The sequence below is a fragment of the Paroedura picta genome, chromosome 7 (genome assembly GCF_049243985.1).
Source record: "Paroedura picta isolate Pp20150507F chromosome 7, Ppicta_v3.0, whole genome shotgun sequence".
In the NCBI taxonomy this organism is placed as follows: domain Eukaryota; kingdom Metazoa; phylum Chordata; class Lepidosauria; order Squamata; family Gekkonidae; genus Paroedura; species Paroedura picta.
The window spans coordinates 51,363,668-51,391,304 of record NC_135375.1 but is presented as its reverse complement, the minus strand read 5'-3'; the positions used below and the strand labels follow the sequence as shown (position 1 = coordinate 51,391,304).

Sequence of the window (27,637 nt, the reverse complement as noted above, 5' to 3'; positions counted from 1 at the left end):
ACCACAGAAAAGTGGCTTTTCATTTTAAATCCTTTAAGTCAAAGGATAATTACAATAAATCAGCCCGTGCTTAATAGAGAAATGTTGGCCATTACTTAGCAGGGGCATAATCAGAAGTACATGACCTATAAAGGGCACATTAATACAAGGTAAGGCTGAATCTTTAATCAACTAATTAGAGCAATTAAATCAATTAAATGTTCACTCAAAGATTTAAAACATGTACCAGAGCATCAGAGAAATTGTCAGTCCTGTAGAACACTTTACCCTGCTTTCCATACTTAAGCAAAGAAACTCAAAGACCGAGTGAGGTAAGTTCTGTGTACTAATTAAGTCCCTCAACAACAATTCGCCATTGTTGGCACTGACTCTAACATTGTTCAGAAGCTGGTCTCCAAATTATAGCTTGAAAAATACTAGTGGGAAGACTGAGCTTCCATGAGCTTCATCTATTCATTGATTCATTCTTTCCTAGCTTTTTCAGCAAGAGCTCAGAGAAACTGGTTCATCATGTTTCTGCAAGTGTGGAGATTTGCTCACATGTTCTCTCATTACACTTGTACTTGGATTGCAACAGCACATGCATTGAACTTGAGGGAGAAGAAAACAGTCAGTAAATATAACATTTCCTGCATGATAGTGGTCCAACAGCCCCACGCAGTTCTGAAATGTCTCCCACCCTCTTTCTCCTGGATACAGCAGAATCTCCAGAACCCCAAGTGCTGCAGCTTCTTCTGTTTCCCATCTTGAAGCCAATAGATGCAGTATCAATAATCTTCATGTCACCTACCGCTTGCCCTACACATCAATCCTAACACTATTCCATGAGACAGCATAGTGTACCATAGCTACAGTAAACATCTCTGATCTATCGGCTGCAGAAATAGTTGGTCATTTCTCAAGTAATTTAATATTCTACATGGGTAATAAGAAATCAGCCATGCTGTTTACAACTTGGAAATGCAATTGATTTGGTCCAATAAGATTTCTTTTTTTTAATAGGCTCAAAGCCTACACCTGCAGCAACTCAAGTGATTAGAGATTATTAATAGAGCATGCAGTCACCACATAGTACAGCCACTTCATTCAAAGCTTAAGAAAAAGATTACCAGAACCTGTCAGCAATAGATTTTGTGTATCACAATACTGAGCTATTGCACTTGTAACACACAGGTTTCCTGTATGATGCAGTTTTTATCCCTAATAGCCTACAGCAATAGAGAGAAATTAAACCTTTCATATGAATTTATATCACCATTCATTCAGAATCTCCAAATTCTGTTCACTGACATCATATTTTTTAAGATGAACTTCCTGGGCAGAATAATAACTATTAGTCATCAATGTTTGTTGTTCCTATCCAGTGTTCCTTACTATGCACAAATGGAACCTGCTTTTCCATCCATGCTCCCTTTGTTTCAGAAGCCTTTAAAAGCTCAGAATATGAGCAAGATAAATGAGAGCCCCAATAACAGGACAAATATGAAAAGGAGTGCTTCTTACCACACACATACAGAATCAGATGGCTAATTGTTTATCAGAATGTGTGACTTTTAAGCATGCCTGAGACTGGTAATGTCACTGGGTCAGTGACTCTCACATTATGGACTCCCATGAAAAGCTGATTGTATAAACCAACACTTCCACATGGGGATGGACACATAGTATCCATGATTCATGTGATTGTGGTTGTTGTGTTCATGCAAATTGTGCTTCTGCAAATTTCCACCCTTCACATGGCTACTCTCCATGCTCCATATATTTAGTGTGACTTACCACATGAATCACCCTGATCACACAAACTCCCACAGCATCCAACATCGGCATGGAAACTATCCTTGCAGTCAGGAGAGTCTACCTGCTATGTGTGGCCAATCACAACATCAGTAACCAAGCTGACGCGACAAACATTTCATCCCTTGATATTCACTGGAAATGCCAAAGGTTTCAACTTAGACTATATCATACATTTAAATGAGTAGCCGTGTTGGTCTGCAGTAAAACAATAAAATCATAGTCCAGTAGCACCTTTAAGACCAATAAAGATTTATTCAAGGCATGAGAAGAGTGCTTGCACTCAAAAGCTCAGGCCTTGAATAAACCTTTGTTGGCCTTAAAGGTGCTACTGGACTCTGATTTTATTATATCATACATGTAATTGGAAGGTTAGTGAAGGTATCATCCATCGTTGCTTTGAGGCTTCTGAAAAAATGAAACTGTTCTTACATTTGAGATATTACATTTAGGCTTTCAAGATGACAAGTACCTGTGTTAAATTGGTCTTGATTGGTCATTCAGTCCCAAGGGGGGAAATATAAATCTTCAAACAATACAGCTGTTAATCTTAAAAAGACTAAGGAAACTGCTGAGATCAGAACAATATCATTTTAAGCATGAAATAGTGATGTATAGTCTACACATAGGGACACACATTCACATGGATCAGATGAAATGTATGTAAAAGATAACGCACCTAATATTTGATTTTTGAAATTCTGAAAGTGTAACACTACATATTTTAATGGCATCACATATCACAAGCTTTCCAAATCATAGAAATTTAAGAGAATTGCAGCAGATGCCTCCAAAATTACTTTTATCTACCGCACTGGTTATTTACACTATGGGAAATTGCTTCTTTGACACAGACATTCATCATGTACAAGGTATGGAGAAATTAAAGATGGGAACACAACCTTGCTATTAGCAAGTACATCTGCACTAGAAAAAAAAACTGTACATGTTTTGTTGCATGGGTACATTGCAAACTACATGTACCAAAATTGCCATTTGAACAGGATGCCAGTAACTGACTGGGAAGGATGTAAAGTTTTTTAAAAAATGTTTATAACACTGAATCAACTAATTACTCATGCTAATATTCTGTACAGGAACAGCACTGAATGTTGATGACTGAGTGTGTAATGCATATAAAGTATATTCACCCCTTTTGGTCTTGTTAGTGCATTTCCATTTGCCTGTGAAGCATTTCAAACCAGGAACTAGGTTCTGATTAGGACCATGTCTATCTCTTGATTGCCCTTCCATTATCCATGGTTGTCTTGTTTATGGATGCTTACAAAATAATTCCAGGAGCTATTGGGGGGGATGGTCCACAGTTAGAGAAGAAATCATTGGGACTTTTGCCCATAATTGAGTGCCTCTATTTTTAGAGATTTTGTCATCTCCCAGCCACCACCACCCCCATCATTGCAACCAGCTGTAATAACTCTCTCTAATCAGCAGGGGCTCAGCAAGAAACAACTTACCAAGGCTTCTGATAAACTTACATTTGAAACTGAGGGCCATTCCGCACCAGGATCTATGTTGCAAATTGGTTGTGGAACGAAAAAACGCCATTTTAAATAGTGGAATTTGTCGTTATGCATACCTGCCTTTGTAGTGGAATCCAGTTGCGTTTCTATCATTTCCCATAGGTTTCTGGTCTCGGCAAAAATCGCTAGCCAGGAAGCGATATTGCCGAGCTTTGTCCCGTGGAGCTTGGTGCTTGGTGACTTAAAACAGCTCTGGGTAGGGACTGCAGCCGGGGAAGCCACGCTGGGTAAACGAAGGCTTGCCGGTGCGTTGATCTCTGTTCGCTCCGAGAAAAAAAAATGGTGATCGCTTCGCTGGAAGTTCAGAGGAGAGAGCCAGGGGGAGGGACTTTGCAGAAACCGCAACAATGGTAACGCACAGAACTTTCCCACTAGTGTTGCAGATTGGTTGCAAGAGTGTAGCGCTTTCCGGAGGGTGAATCCACTTTTTGGGATTTCCCTGAAAGCGCTACAACGAAGCGCTTTTTGCGGATCGGTTTCAGGAGTGTTGCAGATTGTCAACGACGTTGTGCATAACAGCAAATCAGTAGCGAATTCAATTTGCAACCATTGTGCAATTTTAGTAGCAATTTCAATTTGCCACACTCCTGCTACAAAGAATCAGTGCGGAATGGCCCTGAGAGTTTCCCAAGCCTTCTCCCATAGTCAGATACTTAGTCAGATACAGAAGTTTAAAATAGGTTTACAAGAAAGGTGGAGGTCAGCCTACAAAGCCAGTGCTGTATGCAAAACTCTGACAGTGAGTGATTGCAGAAGCATTCCCATGTAGACTTGATTTAAAGTATGGCCGGAAAGAACACAGCATGGATACAATGTGCTACTGTGCCTGAGATGCACTTCTGGACCTCCTGATGACCTGGACTGGTAACCATGACCCCAACTTTGGACCCACTTTGCTGGTATATTGATTACCTGGCTCTGACTCTTGGTTTGCTCTTTGGACTTCCCCGGCTCTGGTAACCTCTGGCTTCTGACTCACAGCTTGTTAACAACCCTGCTATTGGACATTCCTTCTAGTGCAGCCCAGTGGCTGTAGGAACTCTGGTTCCAGTCATAACCTGTATTCAACAGCTGTTCCAGTTAAAGGCCTCTTTCCTGATCCGGCATTGTGCTGTGGCAGCAGCACATTGGACCCTGCCCACCAGCATAGATTTTGTGTAAACGGTGTATAAACCAACTGTATGTTAGCTGAAGTTTTCCTGTTCACCATAAGCAATTTTCCATTTCTTAAACAATATTATTTTTAAAACGTTAGATTGGTTCCAATTAGGGTTGGGAAATACAGTGGGAGCAGAGCTGGGAATGGGTGAGATCTGGGACATGTAAGGAACTCTTTGGAGTATAATGCTATGGAGTCCACTCTCCAAAGTAGCCATTTGCTTCAGGACAACTGATGTCTGACACTTGGAGATGAGCTGGGGAATCCCCAGGTTCCAGCCTGAGGACTGGCATCCCTAATTCCAATGATGCCTTTCTACAAAGTAAGGAGCCATTCCCTGACAACAGAAGCTCCTTCCATCAGAGGAAGACACCTCAGTTAGCTGAAGAAAAGTACTGCATGTAATCATTTCTTTTAAATGTGTGCATACAAAACTCTATCCTCTTGAATTTCCTTATTCAGAAACCCTGCTGGGTAAAAGCCCCAGCTGATCCTGCTCACTTTCTAAAACACTTAGCAGGAGCGAGAAATGGTGTTGAAGGGTACCATATTGGGGGGCCCTATTATGGTTAGGCGGAACAAGTTAAAAATGTAAATAACAAAATTAAAACTTTTTAAAAATTGTATATATCCCAAGCCATTGTTTTAATTCTAATTTCTACTACTATTAATTAACACATCTGCCTTTTATAGATGTACTGTGATTCTTCCTATTGATGTTTTTGAGAATTTAAAGAAGGAAAATTATAGTTTATGGCCACAAGCCCACTAAAATACATTAAGATGTTCTAGGACTAACAATAAGTCATAGAGACTTCCCCCTAAGGGTAATAATTAGACAGTAAGATTACTCTAAGTGGTATGCTATAACACTTTATTTGGCAGAATGCAATCTCTGAAGCAAATCAATGGGAAGTTTCTCTTCAGCTTTTATTTTCTATCCATTAATATTTTTCATAGTATGGGTAGATGGCAAATGGCAAATGATACTGCAGCCTTTCTGAAGTTCAGAGCTGTAGCCAAAATGGATCAAGTGGATCAGCATCCTGCCCATTTCGCCCACCTAATAATTTTGTCAGGTTTTGAATTTACGACTTTTTGGTAGTTTCCATTTAAAGAATGGGAAATTATTTTTAGACTATGAATATTCCTCCACTTAAAGAATTCCTCTTGAATTATCATGACTATGAGTGCAGCAAGTGCTTAAAGGGGTTTGAGATAACAAAGCAGAAATAACTAACTTCTTCACTTTGAGGGATGGATCCTCACAACCATGAAGTCACTGACTGCTTCTCCCCCCTACACCCTCTAATTTAGCCGCAACTGGAACTGTTGCATGAGGAAGACTAGAAAAAAGCAACTTTGAATCTGGGTAGGAAACTTCCTGAGAATCCTATATAAGCCTATTCTATGAATTTCATGAAGGTAGAAAGACAAAACATTAATGCTATTGATAAATACATTTCGCTATATCACTTCTTGACCCCAAATTCTAAAAAGTACTGCATAGGAAAACCAATGAAGAAGCAAAAAATAGCAAAAAAAACCTGAATTCTTTTCCCATTTCAGGATGCATACAGTGTTCTATTAGATTAGAATTACAGTGTGTACAACAGACAGTTGGAACTGCAGGACTGCCATCTGAACCCCCAAGATCCAGCTTAGACTCAGTAAGCACACATTTCCTAAGTCAGATGGATATTTGTTCCCTAAGTCTATGCAGCCATGGCAGGAGAAGGATTCCCCCCCCCCCCCCCAATAATCTTCTAGCAATCCAGAGAAGGAGGAGAACAGTGCCTCCTGTATCATCCAGGCAACTAGCTTGCACAACCAGACAAAATCCCCAACAAGGATCCCAATTCATCCATCATCCTAGACCACTAGTGAGGCCTGTTTCAGCCCAACACATTTCTAATAATATACAATGCTCCCCTAAAGAATACTAAAGCTCATTACTAAGGGAGTCCAGCATTGCAGCTGCGGGCTCAAATTAAAATATCAAGTAAAGATTATGTGTCATACTCTCAGAGACTGGACTTGTTAGATGCATAGGAGGAGAAGAAACTCATGTATAAACAAAACCCCTGTGCACAGTTATTGAGCCTCCCTCTACCTGGAGTAGTCAGTGAATGATTATCCCACAATAAAGGCCTGGACATGTTTTATGAAATATCAATCAAAGACAGGATGATAAATGATAGACAACTTCAGTCTGATTAATAGGCATAAATAAGACCTAAAATACAGCAACAATCCATTTCACAGAACAATGAATATCCAATTAAATAAGCGCACATTCTAAAGCATTATACAGATTAAATCAGGGGAAAAATATATTAAAGGGAGGTTTCTTTGTGAAAAAGCCTCTCACATTCATCTGGTAGTCACAACGAAAGCAATTAACTGCTCTGTCAATGAGAAATATTGGCTTTTATTAGTTTTTATGATGCAGTTCTGCCAAGCAGCTGGATTTAAGGGACTTCTCTAGGGCAGTCTTGTTTGATCTGCGTCCCTGTGCCCTCAGGGTCCCTCCTGATCCTCCGCAGTGTACTGTTCTTTTCCAAAATAGTGGCACTGGTGCAATAGGAGCAAACAGAAAGTCTCTTTACTGGTTAAAGTATTCGTATTCTGACTTTCTACGAAGTGGCTCAAGGCAGCATAGAAAGTGCAATATAGTACAAATGCAGTAAAACGAACACCACTCATCCAAACCACAAGTGATAAAGAAGAATGGTAGACAGACCAATACAAAAACACTCCAGGGGCCTCCGATTCCTGCTAACTAACATCCATTTTGCAGCTTCTCCCAGAAACATACGGTAAGAGGGCAACCAATATTTCTAGCAGAAGCCATTTTCTACTGAGTTTGATCACTTACAACAATTGTTCTGGGACAAGAAAATGTTGTCGGCACTTCCAAACTCAAAGGGAGCGCTAGAAGAAATTACTAGGGAGAAATTAAGTTGCAGTTGGATAAATATTAGGAGAGATACACAAGCAAGAGGCCAGCATCACTAGAAGCACAATGAGAAGAGGACCTAGTCCCAGGCAGGGGGTTAAGGCTGAACCCTTCTTATAGTATTGGATTCCTACTATCAGCTCCTAAAAGCTCAACAGCAGAAAGAATCTAGTCTTAAGGCTGCCCCAAAAGCCCGAAGGTATAAAGTAGTAATCACAGCAAATATTCTTAAAATGAATCTCTCTCTCTCTCTCTCTCTCTCTCTCTCTCTCTCTCTCTCTCTCTCTCTCTCTCTTTGGGAATCCTAAGACCAGGCCTTTGAATTTCACTGCTTCTCTTCCCTCCTCACAGTCAAAAGCAGTTCCCTTGGGCTGCACCGAGTCAACTGTTTATTTTGAATCTCTCTGGTCATCCCCTCCGCCCCCAAGCTGCTATGACACAAGTCATGGATTGCAACCTACATTAACTGTGGATATTGATTTTAAAAAAACTAATGTAAGACTTACATTCCTTTAGAGCTGAGAGAATTACCTAAAAAGTAAAATTCCTCTTCATTATACATAGCAAACATGTGATTAATGAGTATTCCATAGCCATCATTACAGAAGCATGGTCTAATTATTTCAAAGCTCATTTAATAAATCATGCTCCTTTCAAGTCACTTAATTTTTTTGCTTTGCTTGCTGTGACTACAGTATTTCAAATAATTACATTTTGGATAGGGAGATAGGCTAAAATAGTTACAGGCCGTCAAAAGAAACATTCTCCAGAAAAGCTGCTTTAGTGAAGTTAGCACAAGAAAAGGATTCTGTGGGCAGGATGAGGGTGTAAAAGTATCAAACCACTTAGGCTACAATCCTAAAAATATTTTTATTGAAGTAAGCCCCACTGAATAAAAGGGGACTTACTTCTGAGTAGACCAGAGACCCAGGAAAGTAGACTTCGCCTAAGTGACTTTCAAGAGATAACTGGTTAGATTTCTTACAAATGTAAGAAATTTGACCCTTCACCAAAAGACTATATGCATTTGACCATTTTCAGAGAACCAAGCTCTTTATTTATGCTGACATTTCATTGGCGCTTGTGCTTAGAATGGTTGCTATATCACACTTATGGAAAATCATACAGTTTTTAGCAGATACATTTTATTTTACAGAAGGGCAAATAAATTAAGGAAACCTCATTACAGTCTTTAGCCTCTTCCTTAAGAGTTTATTAATCCATGGTCACATTAGACCTGCTAAATCTACAACTGCTTCCTATTTATTATCATGATCCTCAAACTTTCATCTGCTTCTCACAATGGTGGCCTGCATTTCAGAGTAGTAATCAGGTTAAGGCTTTTTTATAACAGAAAAAATGTCCATTCTAGAAAGGTCTAAATGTCACCCATCAATTTTTTAAAAAGAAAAAGCTTATTTGGAGCAAATCAGATACTGATGGGGTGATGCGCGTTTCTAGAATCAAAAAAATTCTGTTAGAAAAAAAGATTTCATGCAGATTACTCACAAACCTGGTTCCAAACTCCATCCGCTTATCAAACATCTGAACCCTTCAAAACCTCCCACTCCCCATATAGTTCAGGGTAGAATTTTTCAAGATCACTTCCACCTTTATGTTTCAGTCTATCTTGAAAAAACACTCCTTTAACAACTGTGATCATAATCCTGGTAGAACTTCAAATGTATAAGGAATAACTTAAGAAGTATTCTCATTTAAGAAATTGTTTTCATTGCCAATAGGCTAATACTATTCCTGTCCACCTCATATGTTTCTGATAGTTATAACTCATATAGGCACTAAAACACAGACAAAAGAATCTTATAGTAGACGACCTTTGTGATCCAAGTGTCAAAAAGGGCACCAGGTACATTGGGTGAACCCCAGTGGCACTTCTAGTACCTCAAGGATTCATCTTGGCCCCTTTAAAAGAGAACCAGTTCAGAATGATGAGAATAAATAGACTGTGGTACTACGGTTTAGAAGACGTGACAGAAGTCACTTAATTCCGTTACAGAAATATATATTGGTTGTAAGAAAATCACTGGTTTTCCTTTCTTTTCTTTCAGTGACAATTCTACAAAGCAACGAATCCTGGCTATGACATGTCACAACTAACATCACCTTCTCGTGGAACTGTACAAGTTCGTGCACACACACATGAGTATGTAGAACATTCTAAGATAAGGGGTCCCAAGTTGAAATACAGGCATTTGTGCAGAATTTGGCCATATTCAGGTGGCGACAAGGGCCTGGATAGCTTCTTTCAAATTTTGGTGTAGACTCTGTTTTAGAGCAGGAACTGATAGTTTTTAATCTGTTTGAAAAGTGATCCTTTAAAATTTCTGTGGTTCCAGGCTGTTGAACAAAAATTAGTTCATATATGCATTGATTTTGATTCCCTGATACCTTTGGAAGAAAAATGCATTTATTGGATTATTACGAAGCAAATATTAGATCACGGGCATCAAGAACTTGCACTCACTCAGCCCTGGGTTCCTCAGTATTTCTCTACAGAGGGGCATTATGCCCCCTATTTCCATTTACTTGACACTTGACACAAAGAAGAGCTTTTTTTCTCACACAGATGAATGCCTTTACCTCAAAGGTCCTTGAGGGAAGGTTTAATCATATTCCCTACCATGGAATACTGTCTGTGTGGTTATAGTTATCCTCACATATCCTATTAGACAGTCCTTTATATGAGAGATGCTATGACGGCAGCTTTACTGCCCTGTTAGGAACAAAGTCTTTTCAAAATGTATTTGTTTATTATATTTATATACCACCCTCCCTGGAGTCTTTAACCCTGCAACTTGTACTGTGATAGAGACCCAGATGTAACAGTTATTGTTGCTAGAGTCTTAACTAAGATTCTCATATAAAGTGTTTTCTATCTTGTATTTTATAGCTTGTTTTATCATTTTATGGCCTGTTCTGTGACCTATTCTATTATTTAACTGTTAGTTGTATTTACGTATGTTTTATGTCAGTTAAAGGTTACTGACTGACAGAATAGGGCCAAAACTCAGTAGAAGGAAGGGTTAATCTTTTTCTCCTTACACCATTTTATCTGTTTATTAAAAAAATTATAAACCTTGGAATAAGTCTTTATGCTTTCTGGAGCAGATACTTACCCCATAGGGAAACACATGGGATACCATAGATAACCATGTTTTATTGTGGAGCAAATAGACAAATGTTCATATAAAGCAGCCTTTCTCAACTTTTTTCCATTGAGAAACCCTTGAAACATTCTTCAGGCTTTGAGGAACCCCAGAAGTGGCACGATGATGCAGAATATGGTTGGGAAGCATAGCTGTGTACATACACACCTGGGGGCTGTCCTCTTCCTGCCCCCTCCAGGCGCATCATTGGCCATTTTGGGAGGGGGGGGTTGACTTGACCAGATATGGTCATGTCACCCAATAAATGAATTAATTTCCACCCATTTGAGAAACCCATCCAGGGCCATCAAGAAATCGCAGTTTCACAAAACCCTGGTTGGTTCATGAAACCCTGATAGAGAGAGACATGTCAAGCATCCTCTGCATATGTTGCTGGGGCAAATCCCATTGGAATGAGTGGCAAGTATATCACAGTATTTTGTGGGATGTAGCCATTGCAAGAACCACTTGCATGACATGTAAAATGAGACAGCTAGAATATAAACTAGGTTTTTTCTCTCTTATTTTAGAATCGTTCAGTTTCACTTCTGTTGAACCCCCCCAAAGAAATTTCTGCCCACCCAAAAAGTTCTTAAGAATCTTACATTGATACAATAGTCCTGTGGTTTCAGTTATACTTCTCCAAAAATGCAGAGGATTGCAGATGCTCAACCTAGTTGCATGCATATATACTCAGAAAAAAGTCACACTGTGTTCAGCAGTGTTTATTTCAGATAAGTTTGTATAAGATTAAATAGCCTCAGTCCCTGTTCTTGTGGGAAATATAAGAAAAGGAATTAAATGAAACAATTGATAGAAAGCAGGGAAGCATAGAGATGAGACAAGATAAGGAACATTCAAACCAGGAGATATAACAGTAAACAAACTGGAGCAGCACAGTGAAAAGAAGATAGCTTAGCAAATGTAGCAATGCAAGAATGGTCACACAAATATCTATTTTGTCACAGTTGTGCTTACCAACCTCCAGGTGGGGGCTGGAATTCTCCTGTAATTACAACAAGTCACTAGACAAGAGAGACCAATTCCCCTGGATTAAATGGTGCTTTGGAGACTATATGGTATTTCTCAGAGAAAAAGGGGCTTTCCGCACTCCTTCAAAATTGCACAATGGTTGCCAATTGAAAACGCTACAGTTTTGCCATTATGCACAACGTCGTTGACAATCTGCCACACACCTGAAACCGATCCGCAAAAAGCGCTTCCTTGTAGCGCTTTCAGGGAAATCCCCAAAAGTGGATTCACCCTCCGGAAAGCACTACACTCCTGCAACCAATCTGCAACACTAGCGGGAAAGTTCTGTGCGCTACCATTGTTGTGGTTTCTACAAAGTCCCTCCCCCTAGCTCTCTCCTCTGATCTTCTGGCGAAGCGATTGCCATTTTTTTTCTCCGAGCGAGCAGAGATCAATGCACCAGCGAGCCTCCGTTTAGAGGCTTCCCCGGCTTCAGTCCCTCCCCAGAGCTGTTTAGTCACTAAGCACAAACAACAGAGAAGCCCGTTTGCTGACATATTTTCCCTTTATTTTTCACACTGTTTTCGGCCGAAAATCGCACCCGTGGGGGGGGATTTTTTTTTTCACTCGGGGGGAGCGTGGCAACGATGAAACCGCAGCTCAAACACACCTGCCAGCTGGATGGGTCTCTCCATTGCAACGAATCAACACATATTCGTTGCAACGAGTGTGTTTTAAAAAAAAAAACCTTTCTTAAAGGGAAAGGGGCTGTTTGGGAGCATGCTAACAGCCGCCCATTGGCCGCTTGACGGCCAGGGGCGGGACGAGCTCGGCAATAGCGCTTCCTTTCTAGCGATTTTTGCTGAGACCGAAAGCTTATGGGAAACGATGGAAACGCAACTGGATTCCACTACAAATTCAGGTATGCATAACGACGAATTCCACTATTTTAAATGGCGATTTTTCGTTCAGCAAACAATTTGCTACAAGGATCCCGGTGCGGAAAGCCCCACAGAATTCCTCAGCACATCGGTCCTCCCTAGGCACTATTGTGTACTCCACTATTCCTAAATCTCCAGGGATTTCCCAAGATAGAGCTGGTAACTCTAGTTAAGTATATGCAGTGAGAAGCTGGTTCAAATAGTGGCTTTCCAATCTGTCCATTGGGGCCAATCTATGCAACCATCCTTCTTTATGTCATTTTGCAAATATTTGCTTTTACACTAGTAGCACACATGAACTCATGAAGCTACCCTATACTGAATCAGACCCATGGTCCATCACCGTCTGTATTGTCTACTGACAATGTCCCTCCAGGGTTTCAGGCTGAGGTCTTTCAGGTGACCCACAACATGCCAGGGATTGAACCTGGGAACTTCTGCATGAAAAGCATGAAAACCACTGCACAAAAGGTCCTCCTGTCACTGTCACTCTGTATAGAAAAGAGATCTACAAGGTCAGAATATAAGATAAGTTCTATTACATTTTTATCCAGCTCTTTGTCCAAGTAGCTCAGGGGAGCGGTGTGCTCGGTTCTCTTGTCCCTCATTTTATCTTGTGAGGTTGAGTAAGTTGCAAGGTGGTGGCTGGCCCAAATGAAACCCATGGGTGAGTGATGTTTTGTTTTTCAAACTGGGACTTTTGAGTAAGGTGCAAAGCTACAAACCCATTATCATTAAATGATATACTAATGTTATTTCAGAAATAAACTCTAGCATTTTTCTTCCACAACTCATGATGCTGTACCTATGTTTTGTTTTATTGCATGTCTGTACCAGGCCACAGAAATATCCCTTAGGCCAGTGGTCCGCAACCTTTTTTAGGCTGCGGACCGGTGGGTGTGGGAGGGCGATCCGGCGGCCGTGCATGCGCGGCTGTTTCGCGTATGCACACATGCGTGGCCGCAAACACGCATGCATGTTTGTGCATGCGGCCGTACTTCCCTCTCCCCCTCGTCCCGCAAAAAGAAGCTTGCGGCCTGAGGGGTGGGGAGAGGGAGCCGCGGCCTGGTGGTTGGGGACCACCGCCTTAGGCCATGTTTCTTTGTTGACCACAACATAATACCATCCCTTGTAATGGGCAAGCCAGGATTCTGCATGAGCTAGGGAAGAGAATATTATGGAAGCAAATCAGGAAAATATTTCACCTTTATATATTTTATTTTTAAAATAGTATTACCTAAAAATGAACCAATAAGAAGTTTAAATGTTATGGTTTAAAAAATAAAAATATTTGCCCTTCGAAGGGCTTTCTTAGAGCCAATTCTGGGGGCCTTTTCGCACAGGGATCTTTGTTGCAAATTGTTTGCGGAATGAAAAATCGCCATTTAAAATAGTGGAATTCGTCGTTATGCATACCTGCCTTTGTAGTGGAATCAGTTGCGTTTTTTAGCGTTTCCCACAGGCTTCCGGTCTCGGCAGAAATCGCTAGAAAGGAAGCACTATTGCCAAGCTCGTCCCGCCCCTGGCCGTCAAGCAGCCAATGGGCAGCCGTTAGCATGCTCCCAAACAGCCCCTTTCCCTTTAAGAAAGGTTTTTTTTAAAAAAAAACGACCCATAGCAACGAATCTAGGTAGATTCGTTGCTACGGAGAGACCCATCCAGCTGCCTAATGTGAGCTGTCGTTTGATTGTATGATCGTTTGCACGCTGCCTCGAGTGATAAACCCCCCCCCCTCTCACGGGCCCGATTTTCGGCTGAATTTATTTGTAAAAAATAAAGGGACTTTATTTCAGCAAACGGGCTTTTCAGTGCTTTGTGCTTAGTGACTAAAGGTGAAGGACTGAAGCCAGGGAAGCCTCTAAACAGAAAGAGGCTCGCCGGTGCGTTTATCCCCGCTCGCTCGGAGAAAAAAAAATGGCGATCGCTTCGCCGGAAGTTTGGAGGAGAGAGCCAGGGGGAGGGACTTTGAAGAACCAGCAACAATGGTAACGCACAGGTCTTTAGCGCTACTGTTGCAGATTGGTTGCAGGAGTGTATCGCTATCCGGAGGGTGAATCCACTTTTCTGGATTCCCCTGAAAGCGCCACAACGAAGCGCTTTTTGCTGATTGGTTTCAGGATTGTTGCAGATTGTCTACGATGTCGTGGGTTATGGCAAATTAGTAGCGTTTCCAAATAGCAACCACTGTGCTACTTTGAAGCCGTGCGAAATGGCCCTGGTTATCCACCAACCTACCCCAATGTTGGTCTCTATTCGTATTTTATGTCATAAGGTATTTTAAGGCATTAAAATGTGACCTAACCTGTGTGCACAGCAGTTGCGTCTTGTAATTGCCCTTACTATTTAGTTGGTTCTTATATGCCGCTTTTCTCTACCCGAAGGAGGCTCAAAGCGGCTTACAGTGGCCTCCCTTTCCTCTCCCCACACCTTGTGAGGTAGGTGGGGCTGATATCACTGCTCAGTCAGAACAGTTTTATCAGTGCCGTGGCAAGCCCAAGGTCACCCAGCTGGCTGCATGTGGGGGAATGCAGAATTGAACCCGGCATGCCAGATTAGAAGTCCGCACTCCTAACCACTAGACCAAACTGGCTCTCACTTCCACATATAAGAGTCTCATTTAGCCTTCTTTTTCTCTGACATATTTATTTTTATAGATTGGCACATGGATGGGTATGTGGGTAGATGTGGAAGGCCCATTTTCCATCTGAACGTTGTAAAGAAAGGAGAGAGAGCATCCTAATAGTCTGACTGTTCTTCATCAGGAGGCAAGCAGATAAGGAGTGTGCTAAAAGGAGCTAGAAGTCTCCAACTGAGCCTATCAGGAGAAGATGAGCTTATTTGAAAAATATCAGGAAGTTCCTATGCTAACTGTACATCTCCTCCAAATACCCTCTGTAGGATATTCTTCATATATGCTATCAATCCTGCACACTACAGATTTTGCATATTCCAATGCATAATGCATGAATCATTTAAATAGCTATATATCATATTTCAGCTGATAAACTCCCCTTCCCTCAAATGCCCACAACAGAAAGAATCTTAAGGATCTCGGTGGTTATTCAATACTTCAGTTGCAAACTGGACTTTTACTGGAAGGCAACAAAATCATTCATGTTCACATGAATACCTGAAGTTCTTTTTCTAGAACTTTAAAGATATTCTCTTTCTGTTATTGTAGTTTTCTAATTCTGTATAGCAACTCTGATTGATAAGACATGTAACTGATCAGTGAATTATTTACAGAGCATGTTGACTCATTGCTTCAGTGACCAGTAGGATCTCACTGGTTCAGAGAAGAAATTTGTGATAGTTACTTCTGACAAGACATGAAATTCCTGGTTCCCGGAATCACAGAATTTCCCAGAATCATAGAGTTTCCTAGTGCAGACCAGTTTTTAAATCACCTCAGCCTAGAATGAGAAGAGAGAATCCAGTCTGTGAAACTTTAAACTCCTTCAACATGTCCATTGCCTTGCCGGTGGGTTAAATGGATTCCATATTTTCCATAGAGTGGGCCAATATTTCTCTCAGTTATAATAATGAATCACATGTATGAGAAGTTAATTAACCCTTGCCTAGAGGGTTACACAGAAGACTTTGGGGTAATTCATTTTTTGTCATATTCTTAAATTACATCTTAACCTCTCATAACTTCTTCCCAAGCCATTGATTCAGTTGTATTGTGCAGTTTGTTGTTCCCAGTAATGGTATACACATTTAGCAGGTAACATACTGTTAAAGGGATACCTAGGCATGCATGCATAGATGCCAAACCATAGCATTGCCACAGTTAAAGCAATGTTTACCTAATTAAATAACCACATAGCAACCATTTACGATTAACATTTCTGTAGTGATTCTAAATGCCTACATTCAGGGAAATGGCACTCTGCTTGCAGGATTTCAGTAAACAAAAAAAGAGCAGCTAAATATATCTGATAAATTATTCATTGAAAATTCTTCATTCCTTTCAAGTTGTTAACCTGGAAACTTCACAGACCCTAACTCTACTATTAAAATTAAGAGTGCTGTTCAGTCCAAAATATTGCCTTTACTCATCATTTAATTTATGCTTTATATTCCTGATGCACAAACTTTGCTTAAAGATACTAGAGATTTCTTTGGTGATGGGAATCCATTTGAATCTTATTTCTAGCATCTATCAAAAATATTCACATTTGTGCCCATTGTCACTTCTGTGAGGTGATTATTAAATATATTTCTATTCCAAAGTTGTAGAGGTGTTATGTTCCCCTTCTCTAGGCTCAGAATGGTGTCCCCGTTTCCCAGAGTACTGTTCCTTCTGAGCCACAATTAAAGAAAGTACTAACATGTCACCATTTTTCTAAATAGGCCAATTGCAGTCAATGCATAAAAAGGATGAATGCAAATAAAACAAGCAAAATACACAATAAAGAGTTGGCCCCAATTCCCTAGGCACCAATCAACCTCACTTTTGTGCAAGCAGAAAGGGCCCAGAGGAAGGAAGCAGCAAATTTCCATTCCTCATGGCTGTTAGGATTCATCTCAATGTCATAGATACTTTATAAATAAGGTTTAAATAAAAAATCAGTAGAGCCATGGTATAATGCTTATAGTATTGAGCAAGGGTCTCAGATTCTCAGATGACTCAGATTCTTACCCCCATGCTGGGTAACCTTGAGCTAAACCTACTATCCTATCCTTACCTACCTTACCTACCTTACCTACCTCACAGAGTTCTTGTGTGGGTAAAAAAGATAAGACAATGATGTAAATTGTCTTGGGGAGAAAGGAGGGAGGTAAAAATGAAGTAAATTAATCCATAAGGATTGCAAAGCTGAGAATACTAGACTAACCATTACAGAATGGATTAAAGGTTAAGATAATTTCTGTCAACCAGTTCAAACAATTTAACCAAGAGAGTTACTAAGTGAGCCAGAGTGGTTATTTTTGGTGGACAAACCTGACTGCTTTACCATTCCCTGGACATTTCATTTTTGGGTTGAAGCATTTGCAAGATACATTTGAACACACCTAGGGCATTACAAATTAAGACAAACCCCATGGAACACCATCACCTTGATTTGGCTCCTCTTCTTTCATTTGCCAGTTTCCCTCCTTCCCCCTGATTTTACCTTACCAAATTACAGAAGAGAAAACAACAGCCAAAGTAAAGCTGATTGCTCTTTGAAATATTTATTGTACTCTGAGGTATCATTTTTAAAGTTCCTTTGACAAATTAACCCAGAGCTTGCAAACTAGCAGCACTTAGCAATACTCCCCCCTCTCCCATGACCTCACATATTCAGTACAGCTGCATTAGAGTCAATGTACAAATTGTGCTACTTGCCTATCCTTCCTCTGCTTGTGTGTAATGTACCCTACCCTTGAGGTTCCTTGCAGCTCTGTTTCTATATTTCTATGATATATTATAATTTGCATAACCACTTACCATTTTAGATAAAGTGAAATTACATCAGTGCATCTTGAATGTCTTGTATCTTGTTCATCTAGTTCTCAGGTCTTCTGAAGTAGACAATCATGAATTCACTTTCAATGTAACATTTGTATCACCTGGTAGTATTATGTTTAATAATGTATAAAATACTCATTATTTTGAAAAGCAGATTGTCAAATTGACCTCCAGGCATTCAATTTTCTGGCTTCCTCTTGCCTTTCTCATACAGGGGAACAACTGAACATGCAGCAGTGGCTTGGATTCAAGAACTCATGTGGTGATCTTTTCGCAGAATGTGGCTTTTCCACATTGCCCTTCTTGGTGCTTCTCTCCAAAAGCTGCTCCTGAGGTCTGGAGACATCCAGAATGGTAAAATATGTGACACAAGAGGCAGTTAGAGTTGCCTGGTCCTCCTGGCCCCCATCAGGAGATAGGTGTAGGGTTGCCAGATCCAGGTTGAGAAACTCTGAGGGCCATTCCGCTCAAGGACCAATGTTGCCAATTGCTTTCTCAAAGCGGAAACTCTATTTTAAATAATGGAATCTCTGCGTTCCGCATACCTTCATTTGTAGTGGAATCCAGTAGCATTTCATTCGTTCCCCACAGGTTTCCGGTCTCGCAGGAATCGCTAGAAAGGAAGCGATTTTTTTCTGTGCTTGTTCCCGACCCTGGCCATCAATCAATCGGAACAGCCAATGGGCGATTGTTATTATGCTCCCGAAAAGCCCCTTTCCCTTTAAGCACAGTTTAAAAAAACACACACACACACATTTCAACGATTCTTCGCAACGTAGGGACCCATCTAGCTGGCGTGTGAGCTGGAGATTTATCGTTACCATGCTCCCCCGGAGTGAAAAAAATCCCCCCCCCGCATGGGCGCGATTTTTGGCCGAAATTAAACAAACACGGGGCTGTGTTGTGCTTGGGGACTTAGGGGAGCTTTAAAGCACTTCTGTGGAGGGACTGTAGCCGGAGAAGCCTCGCTGGGTGAATGAAGCCTCACTGGTTCGTTGCTTTCCCCGCTCCAAGGGGAAAAAATGGTGATCGCTTCGCCAGAAGTTCGGAGGAGAGAGCTAGGGGGAGGGTCTTTGTTGCAACCGCTACATTGAGAATGCACATGTCTTTTTCACAAGTGTTGCAGGTTGTTGGCAAGAGTGTAGCGATTTTCTGAGGGTGAATCCACTTTTCCCGATTCCCCGGAAATCGCTACAAGGAAGCGATTTTGGCGCTAGTGTTGCAGGAGTGTTGCAGATTGCTCACGACGTCATGCAGAACGTAGTTTTAGTGGCAAAAACAAAATGCAAACTAGTGCTATATTAAAGTTGTGCGGAATGGCCCTGAAATTTGAGTCCACCCTCCAAAGCAGCCATTTTCTCCAGAAGAAATTATCTCTGTAGTTGAGATGACCTGTAATACCAAGAGATCCAAAGGCCCCACATGGAAGCTAATAACCCTAGGTGGGTACAGAACTGCTGCAAGCAGAATTGTCTTCAGTCATTCTTGCAAGGGCAAGTTTTGACCCAAGACAATGTTCTGGATTTTAAATATAGGCACAAACATACAATAAAACAAATTTATGACTAACTGGCTCACTTTTTATCCTATCCATATGGCCAGTTTCCTTTTCCAGCATTTAAAATAATTATTTTTAGCTGAGACATACGTTTCTTTCTATTCCACTCTTGTTCCCAATTTATCCTTGACTTGCCAAGCTTTCAGAGATCAATCATAGTTCACGGATTGGTAAATTTTCAAATTACTTTTGAGAACAACTTTTCATTCAAGATATATTCTTGTTTGTGAAGGGCCACTGTTTATTTTGGATGAGGCAGTATTAATCTGAAGCAATTTATCTTTATCACCCAACAAGGTCTGAAAATACAGCATGCCATTAATCCCAATTTCAACATGACAAACAATATCATAAATACAACCAGCTTTTGAGAACAAAGGGACATGAAATTATTAGCACCCTTTAGCCCTGATTCGTAGAGGCACACATGACTGCATGCAAGAATATTTATGTCCATATCTGCCACACAGGTAGTCAGTGATGTCAGATTTCCTAACACCATTCCTTCTTCTGAGAGGGAGCACAGTCCAATGTACTACAAATCACTCAGAGCACAACAAAGGGTACTGGGATCCAGGCCACGGTTCTCATCCCTGCTGATCACCTGTTAACAGCTGTGTATGTGATGCCAAACCAGCATGGATCCTTATGCTGCAATCCAAATTCAGGATGCTGGGTATTTTGTCCAACAGAACAGAAAAAAACACGAGTTTGCAGCATCTTAATATGATCTACCTGTAATAGTTGCTATTTGTAACTTTAGACAGAAACAGGGCTGTTTAAGTTGAATTTTCTTCAGATGCAGCATTGAAGATGAGCACTAGCAGCTACAGAAAAATGGAGCAATTAGTCTCAGAGCAGCTGTATGGTCAGAAAGTCTGGTTTCTAAGAACATAAACATGTTAACATTCAAATATACATAATACTTCATATCTTCACATGTGTGAACAATAAAAAAAGAAACCAAAGTATCTTTAGTGGACTGAACAACATTCTGCTAGATTTTTTTATTTTTCAAAGGATATGGCTACTTTTTACCACATGGATTAGATACACTCTACAGTGTTAAATTACACTGAAGTGTAAATACATTGACAGTTAAATTCTATGCAGAGTTACTCCACCCCAAGGCCACTGAAATCAGTGATTTTAGGCAGGAGTAACTGCACAGGAGACTGTACTTCAGGTTCCAGCTGTAACAAAGGGTCTAAGTAGACATGGCAGTAGGAGTTAGTGGGGGGAGGGAACATAGCATCTGTATAAGACCCTGATTTGGCTCTGGATGAGCTGTGTGGATGGGGTTACTGCTTTTAGCCTGTGTCACTATTCTGTCCTCAAACAACCACAGAGAGGGAGGGAAACATGTACGCAGCATAAAATGTTGTTTACAAAGAAAATATATTCAGGAATTCCAGCCATACACCTACCAGTGTCTCATAGAATTTAATCTGATTAATCTAAGATTGTAATTGTACAAACCAGTTGTCTTTAACCTTATGAGATGTAGGATAGAACTTTATTTATTACTTAAATTTATTGACCGCCACTCCCAGACTCAGCTGGCTCATGGCAGTTTACAGTAAAAACCGCATAAGGCAACAAACCAACAATCCTCGTGGCAGACAAAACTAACTCTCCAAAGGGCAGAATGGGATCCACTGAGCTGCAAGTCCATGACTGGACTACCATGTGACAGGAGGCGAGCTAGAGTTATGACCTTGTCAGTCTTAAGGTCAGAACCAAGAGAGCTATGAACAGAAAACGCAAGCAAGGAGAGTATGCCATTGTGAGAAACAAGTAGAGTCAAAATCATAGGAATCCTCTCCACTGCTGAGTGACCTCACCTCACCTTCTTGCGGCATGAGTAGAAAGGCGGGAGATGTTTGGCGCTTTCTGTCCACACATGTGCACAAGCAGCGGGTCCTTCCAAAAGGAGTAAACATTACTTGATTGGGGCCTTGTGAGTCACCTGAAGGCAATGTAGTTAAACCAGACACACACTTTTCGATTTCTGAGTGATTTTATTATCCAATCAAGGTAAATGAGATTTGTAAGGAACACTGAACATGGCTGTCTATCTATTGAGAAAAAAGGGTGAACTGTGACAGCTCCATCTATGCTTCTGTGGACACACACACACACAATCTAAGCAATCCTATCCTCTGAATAAATTGATAATTCTTGACAGTTCTGCTCCAGTGTGCTGTGAAAGGCAGTTACTCAGCAAACTGGTTCCATGTCACAGCTATACCAACACATAGCTACTCACAGCAGATAAAAATAATTGACAGATTGGCATACAAAATGCAACAGACACAATCTTCAGGTTAAACTGTTAGTGTTGCTCCAGGGTGCCCGGAGGGAGTTGAATCCTAAAGTTTTGCAATGTGAATGTTAGTTTAGTGTGACAAGAGAGACACAAAATAGATAACAGAGCTAGCTCATTACACACACAAGAGTGCTTGCCAAATCCAGTGGGTGTCAGACGAGACTGCAAATGGAATTATGCTGTTATAGCAACAACCATATATAATGGTGCAAAAGGCCAGAGAAGAGGGAGCAGAACTAGACTAGAATCAGGACTGGACAACTTGTATCCCTATATGCTCGAAAGACAAGGCATGTACAAAAAAGTAGTGGAAAAGCAACAGTGGACAATGGAAAAAAGAACTCCTGAACATGAAAGTATACTTGCTTGTAGCTATCCCTTGCTCTCCTTTTCCTATCTATGGAACAAGACAGGTTTCTTAATTTTTGCTTAGTAATCTGTACAGCATGTGGATAATACACTAATGCATGTTTTGAAGCTAAACATGGGCACTGGAACTTTGTATCTCAGTGTTTCTCATATTCTACAGATCTGAAGAACTACATTAAAAAAAACTCTTGTTGAACAGCAAACTTCCTTTTAAAATTTATGTCCCACTTTTTTCCTTTATAGGAACTCAAAGCAACTACAGATCACATCATTCCATAGCTATTGCCACAATATTGTTATTATAGTTCATTATTGCACAAGGTGCCATGTTAACTATTGCTCCCTGTGTTGGAAATGTTTTTCTATAACAAATGCTATATTTTTGCTATCATAATATATCACTTATAATACTGATATTTAACAGGTAAATCTAGGAGAACTGATCAATAAACTTTCCACTTAGAAACCTATAGTATTTTGTGAACCGTTCCAAAATTGTGTGGTTTGCAAAACAAGTGTGTGGAGCAAAGAGAAAATATAAAGGGATCTGGCTGGGAAATACTCTGTTGATTTCCATACCCATATACACCAGGCTAACAGGATATGGAGACAGGTGACATCTGTATGTTGATTCTCTGGCCCATTCCGCACAAGGACCAATGTTGCCAATTGGTTCCTGAAAGCAGAAACGCTATTATTAATAGTGCAATCTCTGAGTTTCGCATACCTGCCTTTGTAGTGGAATCCAGTAGCATTTCAATCATTTCCCACAAGTTTCCGGTCTCGCCAAAAATTGCTAGAAAGGAAGCGTTTTTTTCTGTGCTTTGTCCCGCCACTGGCCATCAATCAAACAAACAGCCAATGGGCGGCCGTTATCATGCTCCCGAAAAGCCCCTTTCCCTTTAAGAACAGGTTTTAAAAAAAGAAAAAAACACGTTGCAACGAATATGCCTTGATTCCTCCTAATGTAGAGACCCATCTAGCTGGCAGCTGGCGTGTGAACTGGCGATTCATCGTTACCATGCTCCCCCGAGTGAAAAAAAAATCCCCCCCCCCCGTGCACAGGCACGATTTTCAGCCAAAAATAAAGGGAACTTGCAAACGGGGTTGTGTTGTGCTTGATGACTTAGGGGAGCTTTAAAGCAGCTCTGTGGAGGGACTGTAGCCGGAGAAGCCTTGCTGGGTGAATGAAGGCTCGCCGGTTCATTTCTTTCTACTCGCTCTGAGAAAAAAAATGGCGATCGCTTCGCCGGAAGTTCGGAGGAGAGAGCCAGGGGGAAGGACTTAGCTGGAACCGCAACAATGGGAACGCATTTTTAGCTACTGTTGCAGATTGATTGCAAGAATGTAGCGCTTTTTGGAGGGTGAATCCACTTTTCTGGATTTCCCTTTAAGAGCTACAACAAATCACTTTTTGCGGGACTGTTTCAGGAGTGTGGCAGATTGTGTGCGACGTCGTGCGTAACTGCAAATTAGTAGCGTTTACAATTTGGAAGCCTTTTGCAACATTGAAGTCGTGCGGAATGGACCTCTCTTCTTCCCCACTCCTAGCCCAGTTCCAATTATGAGATGCTGTAATGCTGTGTCTGAAGTGTTATTTTTTGCCACAAATTCTTAAACAGGACAGTTTCCTTTTCTCCCACTAAAGCACAGAAATGCATCTATAAAACAGGCAACTTGGCTTCCCCCCTACCAAGCTAATAGCACCTGAGTAGGGCAGTTTCTGTCAAACTCGATCTGCTCAAGTGTTGTGGTTCCTGTTCCTTGCAACTCCCTTTAAAGCAAAGAAATGATATCAGGTCACAGACAATCTTACCTAGCTTCTCCTATACTCTGCCTTAATAAACTATACTGAAAACAGACAAGTCTCTTCTAGGACAAACTACTTTACACAAAGCTTTATGCCTTGCTAATATGTATGCTTCTGAACATTAGCAACATCTGACATGAAACTATCTTTATCAGTTAGTTCAGAAGTCAAGATTATCCCGACCTTTTACAATTGGAGTGGCAACTATCAAGAAGATGCCTGTCAACTAGATGATTAATGTACTTTCCTGTGGCAGACATTCCGTCATTAAGAGTGTCATTACACCAAAGGAGATGTAAATGTCAGGGTGGGGTGGGGATTCTGTATGTACCTTCACCTCACCATGACAGCCAGTTCTAGTTCTGTTCACAGGTTACAGTGAACACATGATTAATCTATGTACCATCTACATTTGACAGTCCTTTGTATGTTCATTGTTACAGTCAACACACGTACAGTTGAACATGCAATAAAACCCCACATTTATCCAGTCCTTGTTCCCTGATTTCATTTATAAAGTGAATGCACATCGGCTCTTACAAACATATGGATGGATGCACATGCATTCACTGTAACATATGAACAGGGCTACAGTATAATGGATAAAGTAATGTCAAGAACAAAAGAGGGGGAAACAAAAAAAACAACCCAAAGAAACAGTTTAGATAACAAAAAAGGTTAAAGAAAGAGGCCTCTGAGATATACAAATAGAAAATAAAGTTAAGAGATTTTTAATCATAGTATTAATAACAGCGAAATATATTAGCCAGTAGGCAGCACAGAACATTAAAAATAATTGCTTCATTATATATATAAATTTAATAATATAGCATATGTACTAATGAACTAGTTCATACAGAGCAGTTAACATATATCACATACTCAATTCGTCAATAAGAATCATAAATTGGACACAAAAGACCAAATGCATTTCTGTATCTGACCAAGGGAGTTCTGATATTTGGAAGCACATAGTCTGAAAATCTTGCTGTTTTTCAAGGTACTTCTGGACTTGAATTCCACCGCATCCACAGATATTCTCTGAAACTAGCTCAAACTAAAATCACTGATCAAGTCAACTAACATCAAGTATCAAGTAATTACTATAAACAAATACATCCACAGATATCTGTGAAACAGTGAATGAGAAAAGTAAAAAGGGGCAAAAGGGAGAAAGTAAATATTGAGAATGTGTTAAGTAAATATACATATAAACTAAAATAATAGATACAGCGCCTAATATGAATTAGGGAAACCTGGGATTGATTTCTCCATTCATCCACAAATCTCCCTGGATGCTCCTGGGCCAGTCATTATTGTTCACATTATTGTACACAGCCACAGAAGTGCTGTGAAACTAAACAGGGAAGCTAGAATCCCTGGAGAGAAAGTGTGGGATGCAAATGTAGACAACTCAATTACTATGTTTTTAAGTTCAAGACACATCTTCCATTGTTTTCCTTAAAGACATTTTAAGAAAGACACTTTTTCTGCAATACTTTTATGTATTAAAATTCTTTTAATCCTAAATGAACAGTTGCATCACAACCTGAGGAACAGAAAGGTTCTCTCCAAAACTTCTGGCAGCGTCCTAGCAAGGTCACATAAACTGGTGATGTTGCATTAGCACAGGAAAGCCATACTCACAGCTTTGCTTCCCTAAGCAAAGCTTTCCTGATTCTTTGCTTTTATTTACAAGCTGTATAGAAGCTACAGCCTTGCCACAGTTGCTATAGAAATAGAGGTTAATGAGTTTTTCATTGTGTTGTCATTATATGCAAAGAGTAGGGATATCCCTTCTGCTGTTTTCAAATAACTTTTTTTTCCCACACTGAGCAGTCACTATGATTCTTTCTAGGATATCTGATCCTCTGTGGGTGATTATTGCCAAGACATCCTGGCCATATGCATGAGCTCGCATGTAGTGCCTTCTACAATTTGTTCCTAAAGAAACATTGACAGTAAAAATTGGCTTTAGTGATATAGCATGTCTTTCCCTCTTCCTCCAGAATTGTTTATGTATCTTTGGATACAATTTGAAAAGATTCAAAAAATTTTTATTCACGTCTCAGGTCCTGACTCATGGATCTTTTTACATTGTAAGTTCAAGTCTCTGGTAATTCCTTTTCACACAAACCCCTATAACTGTTGAGAGAGTTTAGATACGAAAAGTGTCAGGTTTCTTCATTGCCAAGAAAGCACAGTCTTTGACTGGATGCAAAAGAAAGTTTTATTCTAGAGCAAGCAAGTTAACGCAAACATAAACATTGTCAGCATTGAAATTTCATTACATTTACACAGTATATAACTCCTTTGCCCAACCCCCACTCATGGGATTCAATTAACACAGGAAGCTTCAAAAGAAAACAATCCAAGCAGCTGGGAACTCTCCATGAAACCCAAGGACAGAACCCAAACAGGGAGGTGAGAATGTAGGAGGCAGGGAAAGACAATACATTCTCTAGAGTTAACCAACCCATCTAACCACAACAAACTGAATAACATAGGCCTGCAGATGAAAAGGAAACAACATTCCAACCAGTTATTAGAACCTGTCCAGACCCAGGAATCTCCAGGCAAGAACTGGAGATTCCATAGCTTTTACAGGCCAATGCTTCAATTAATGCCAATATGATTTACAATGCAAAAGCAGTACCCCCAGGCTGGGCAATTTACAGATCAAAGCCTCATACACAGAATGAGGGAGGGGGATGGTGGAAAGATGCAAATTAAGACCACAACCATTTGACAGAACCAACCTGGTTCTGACACAAAGGAGCCAAGCACTGGCTGTTTAAAGAATAGCTTTATTGAGAATTGAAACAATTTTGTAAAGAGAGAGTCTAAACAATCAGATGAACTGGGAGGTGGTATGTTCAAAGGTGTAGGAAATCTCCAATTGAGCCAATCAGGACACAGGAGAAGATTATTTGAAAAATACCAGGAAGTTCCTATGCTAACAACACAGCTCCTCAATGCCCCTTGAAGGATATTCTTCACGTATGCTGTTGAATCATGCACACTACAGATGCCTGACAATCTGATATAAAGCCCTAAGTTTCAATTCTTGTATATTGAAAGCTTATCCTTACATTTACTAAATATTGAAGGTTTCTGGAAGCACAAAAAGGCTTTCATTAAAAACATTCAGATTGTGGGGCCATGGAGAGGGACCATGAAGAGAGGCAGTGCACCTCTGCCAGAACATAGGTTCATCCTTGACACCTCTAGCTAAAAGGATCAGGTGGTAGGTGAGATGAAAGTCCACCCAGAAGGGCTGTGAATTAGTGGAAGAGACTCTGCTTGGCATGCAGAAGGACCCAAGTTCAACCTCTGACATCTCCAATTAAAAGGACCAGGTTGTAGATCATCTGAATGATCTCAGCCTGAGACCCTCAAGATCTGCTGACAGAATGGATGATACTGACCTTGATAGACTGATAGTCTGATTTAGTACAAGACAGCTTCAGATCTGTCCATGTGTGCATAGTTAATACTGACCTTGACAGATCAATAGTCTGCTCAGCATTAAGCTGTTTTCATGTACTGGCTTCTTTGGTTCTAGAAGGAGTCTCAGAAA

General features: G+C 40.5%; 1 long non-coding RNA gene across 1 annotated transcript in view; it reads left to right on the top strand.

Moving 5' to 3' along the window:
* Positions 1-27,637, top strand: part of LOC143840900 (uncharacterized) — a 182,295-nt gene that overhangs the window by 118,083 nt on the left and 36,575 nt on the right. Inside the window, exon 2 of the long non-coding RNA XR_013232469.1 lies at positions 18,206-18,345. This is a non-coding gene — a long non-coding RNA (uncharacterized LOC143840900). The remainder of the gene's footprint in view (positions 1-18,205; positions 18,346-27,637) is intronic.